Genomic DNA, 5,216 nt, shown 5'->3' with positions numbered 1-5,216 from the left:
TAGAAATTTTATATATATATATATATATATATATATATATATATATATATATATATATATATATATATATCAAATATAAGGTTGAAAAATATAGAATTGTCACAGAGAGAAACCTGAGAGCAGCCACGTCATAAGTTTTGGCCAGCCCTATCGGACTCAAGATTTAAGGTCTTCACACACAAATTGACATAACAGTAACGTAAAACGTACCGTAAGAATTGACCAATCATGTTGAGAATCGTTGAACCGTTGGTTGCCATTTTTATGAATACTCGATTGTAATTGGTCAATTCTTACGGTATGTCTTACGTTACTGTTATGTCAATTTGTGTGTGAAGGCCCTTAGCCTGTCCAGTTAATGACTAAAAAGTTGTAGATGGCTCCACAGTCAAGTTAGTCGGTGTGGCTGGGCAATTGATGGGTAGATCAATTCCGTATCTTTTAAAAGAACGATGAAATTATCATTAAATATTTTTTGTCTTATATAATAGAAAAGTTATGTAAGAGCTATGCAACGATAAGAATGGTGTCGTTAAAAATTGTTCAAGAAATTATCCACAATTCATAAGAATCAACTTACAGACATGTAAAGAGAGTAATTCATATATATTGTAGATAGTTTTATTCAATAAAAGAAAATTGTATTTAGTATTAAGAAAGACTTAATTTTTTGTAAAAAAAAAAATTTATAAAATAAAGTAATAAAATAATATAATTATGATGATCAATATGATAACAAGTGTAACAATATCATTGTAAAATCATATCATAGTCATATTATCACATAATTATGATGATCAATATGACAACAAGTGTAACAATATCATTGTAAAATCATATCATAGTCATATTATCATAGTGTAAAATAATATTATTGTGATATTAGTATAAAAATAAATAAATATTTATTTTAAATATAAGATTTTTAAGTTTTAGCAATTATATTTTTATTTTTATAATATATTAGTATATTATTAGTATATTATTTTTAAATATAAGATTTTTAAGTTTTAGCAATTATATTTTTATTTTTATAATATATTAGTATATTATTAGTATATTATTTTTAAATATAAGATTTTTAAGTTTTAGCAATTATATTTTTATTTTTATAATATATTAGTTTTTTATGTTTTACAATGTTTCGATATTTTTTTCATATGTTGATTATCTTTTTTGTTATTATTTAAGTTGCGACAATATTGTGATAATCTTATTTGTAAATAGTAATAAACAATATACGATATAATATCTATTTTATGAGCCTCACAAGGAAAAGTTAATAAATCAGATTCAATTACATTATTTAAAATAGCATCTACAACATTTAACTCGTAGCAATGTTTTGTAAATACCTGTTCCAAATTTTTAACAAAATTGTAGAAACCTACATTTGGATGAACAAGAGATCTATATCACCCAAGTTCGCTTTTCTGTAATGTACTTCGGAATTAGTAACAAGTGCTTGTTTACATAAAGAACATTTCGTGAACTTTAATAATCGCTAGCAAATACCCCTTATAGAAATATCATACTAAGAATCATTGATAATTACTTATTATCCAGTATTTTTAATACTGAAAATAAGTAATTATCAATGATTCTTAGTATGATATTTCTATAAGGGACGTGCAGTGATGAAATATATAATGCAATCAAAAGTTGCAAGTGTGGTATAATCATGCTCTGACATATCATAAATGTCCCAATCGTCATTTGTGATAATATCATTTAATCTTGATTTCATACTAGAAATGAATGAATCCGTTTCCTCTTTGGATTTTTGATACAGAGACTTGATGTTGTTGAGCGAAATTAAAGGCAATTTTACTTCTTTTTCTAACATGCAATTCCCATATTTTGGTGGAGAGAGGATAGAATAGGAAGACAGAATTTTATAAATTTGTAAAAAAGTTGGTGTTGCAGAATGGTCATTACATCCTCCTGCTTGACGAACACAACCAAAAAATCGCTGTAAATAAGAAAAATATAAATTGTTTACTAAATACGATTTTTCTGCAAGTATCTTTTACAATGTAGCGCTAAAAAAAGAAAATCAACTTAATAATTATAGAAAATGCAAAATAGTATTAAATTACAATTAATTATTAAATGTAATTTTCATGTAAGAAAAATCATGTTTTTCATGATACAATTAATTCCCCGTATATAACAAACCTCCAAAGTATCTTGATTTATATTTCCTGACAAAATGCAAGAGAAATTAAATTCGCTGATTAAATAATGCGTAATATCTATCATGGATTGTAAAGTCCTATGCGAAGTCCTTCCATAGTTTGTCGAGTAAGAAATTCATTGTTTGTGATGATTCCTTCCTTCATTAGATTTTCCCATTCATCCAACTTATGTAAAGATTCTTATAGGAGCTATAATATTGTATAATAATAATATTAGATAATATTGTTACATTTACATGAACATGCTGAAATTTACTTTTTGAAAAATTGTACAAAATAATACCATGTACCAAATAATCTTTACTTCCTACTTTTAATCCGCTTTGATAATCTTTTCTATTTAAAACATCAAACAAACAATTCATCCATTCACAGAATTCTGCAGTGGCTGTATTTTCTTTGAATTCAGGATGATGTAGACTGTAAAAGCGCAGTCCTTTTGCAATAGAATTGCTAAGAGTCTGAAATAACAAATGTTATACTGGAAGTAGAATTATTCAAAATAGAATTTTTTATTATCATTATACAAAACACTGATATTACCTGTACAGCTAAATGAACTCGTATTTTTGATGAATTTTAAAGATAAAAATAATGTTTTGTTATTTTGGGACAAATGGGAATTGGCATACTACGTTCTATTTCATATAATTTTTCAAAATGTTAGAGAGAAATGAAAGGTCTTCTAGTTTCACCTGTATAAAATGTAGATAGATAAAATAAGATAATATTTTCTACGAAATTAATAATAAAAATGAAAAACTAGTATCACAATTATTGTGAAATTTTAATTTCATTTGTATAAATATTATTATTTAATAGTGAAATACATGCACGTATTTGTAGATTCTTATTGTATAATCGGTTTCGTATAGTTTTTATAAAATGTGGTGTGTTAGAGAATATAAAAATTTTTCTTGATGAGTCAGTGACATATGTAAACCAAGTTTTTAATTCGTGAAATTTCTTCCTGAAATGCCTATTACATTCCAAAATTTTCTATCGTCGTTGCTGCTCCATCAGTAACAATAGCGTGAATTTTAGCTCCAGAATTTTCTAATAAAACAATTGCTTTAACAATAAGTTCTGCCAATATAGTTCCTTCAGTTGGTCCTTTTGAAGCAAACACACATATAGATTGTGCTGCATGTACAGTATGAAATGGCTGATACATGAATACCAGTCCATGGTTTACTTTGTCGTTAAAACTTTTAGCTTTCTCCAAAATCAACTAAACCGGAAAAAGTTAAATTTTTTTAGTTTACATATACACTTTCGCATGTGGCCATTTCATCTATCAATAATATTCCATGTCTCTCATTTTCATTTATTTCTAACATTTTAGTTTTGAACATTTCAAAAAAACTTGAATTAAATCCACAGCATGATGTAATGCAAGATAAATATCTACAATAAGATAAAACGTTAGAAATTAAGTAGATATTTGTACAAATTTATATTTATTTTTAATTTATTTATACTTTCATTTTCATTTCTATCAACACAAAATACTTAAATACATCATTGTAAAAATTAATGTATATTGAAAAAAATACATTTTTATTGAAATAATTATACCTGCATATAGTACTTGGAGAATCCTTATAAAAATTTAATACTGATAAGTGATAATTTGGCCAGTGATAATTACTGTCGTTCAATAATTTTATTACTCGTACGAGTAATAAAATTACTATTTATTACTGGCCAATTTATCACAGCCAGTGATACTTTTCTATAAGGGAAGATAGTGACAATATTTTATTATTTAAAATAAAGTCATATCCTTTTAGAGATTTCATATGAAGAAGTAAACATAATAAAATCTATTTATCAGAATAACGCCTGCCTTTTGCACTCTTTCTCGATGAAGATGATAATATTTCTTTCAGAGCTTCTTGTTCATTAATCGAAATACCTTTCCCTGCCATTGCATTTTTTAACATTTTTTCATTTGTTGTCTGTACATTTTTTCGTATCTTTTCAATCTCTCTATGCAGTTTCTGAATAGTACATATTTTACGATTTTTACACTTCATTACATTGTATATCTGTTTTCTAATGTTATCGATCAAATTTTTCTTTGTTGGAGTTAACTTATCTGCTCTAATTTTTTTTACTTCACTTCCTCTGTCATTAGAAAGTTTCCTTTTTTTTCTAAAGTATACTTCAAAATTTTTACAAAAGTTATATTGAATAGAATTTTCCAATATTATAGGACATTTTTTATGTTTTAGTATATTATTGCTTTCTTTTATTGCTATACTTGTTTATTCAACTTCATAGTTATTTGTATAAGTTTTGCATATGTTGAAGATCTCGACCATTTTAATTAAATCTTCTAATATACTTAGTGATAATACAATCTCGTTATACCAAATATATACCAAATTTATACCAAATATATTTAATATTATAATAAAAATTTATACCAAATATATTTAAATCAATAGGCTTTCCTAAAGCTTTTACTTGAACTTTCATATCCTCAGTTATCCATATTTCTTTAATGCAAATTAACTGACTTTCAGTCTCAATGAATTTACACATCATTTAACTAAATATGATGACAGGCATTTTTCAATGGTAATATATTTCTATTCCAACCAGTTGGAATATAAAGTTTATCATTGTATTTCAACTCGTTAAATGTTAGAATATCTGAGCTTTCTTTCCTTTTCATATTATTATTTAATAACGCACTTCCTGTATTTTCTATACTATTTTCTGATTTTGTCATAAAAGATACACTTTCTCTTTTATCATTATCATTATTTTTATAATTATTTTTGTCATTATTTTTTATCATTATTTATAAATTCTGTCCAAGGAAATAATGAGGGTACTGCATTGTCCTTAATATAAGGCCTTTTTAATGAAATCTAGAAAATCAGTATTCATTACTCTTTTATTACATTATATTATATTACATTATATTATATATTATTTATTTAGTATTATTTAATTAAAATATTTACAAAAATATATATACTATATATATATATATATATATATATA

General features: G+C 24.9%; 1 long non-coding RNA gene across 3 annotated transcripts in view; it reads right to left on the bottom strand.

The window, feature by feature from the left end:
* Positions 1–1,140: 1,140 nt before the first annotated feature.
* The window catches only part of LOC116851791, a 5,314-nt gene continuing 1,238 nt past the window's right edge, over positions 1,141–5,216 (bottom strand). Inside the window, exons 2-7 of one of the 3 annotated variants that reach the window (XR_004379642.1) lie at positions 3,777–5,080; positions 3,029–3,605; positions 2,742–2,893; positions 2,482–2,659; positions 2,179–2,387; positions 1,141–1,972 (exon numbers count right to left, since the gene is read on the bottom strand). This is a non-coding gene — a long non-coding RNA (uncharacterized LOC116851791). The remainder of the gene's footprint in view (positions 1,973–2,178; positions 2,388–2,481; positions 2,660–2,741; positions 2,894–3,028; positions 3,606–3,776; positions 5,081–5,216) is intronic. The other 2 variants (XR_004379640.1, XR_004379641.1) reach the window with 2 other exon arrangements.

Source organism: Odontomachus brunneus, unplaced genomic scaffold, assembly GCF_010583005.1.
Source record: "Odontomachus brunneus isolate Ranch 3 - 2012 unplaced genomic scaffold, Obru_v1 Obru_scaffold_191, whole genome shotgun sequence".
NCBI lineage: Eukaryota > Metazoa > Arthropoda > Insecta > Hymenoptera > Formicidae > Odontomachus > Odontomachus brunneus.
Note: the sequence above shows the minus strand (reverse complement) of the source record. Positions and strands in the feature narration are given on the sequence as shown.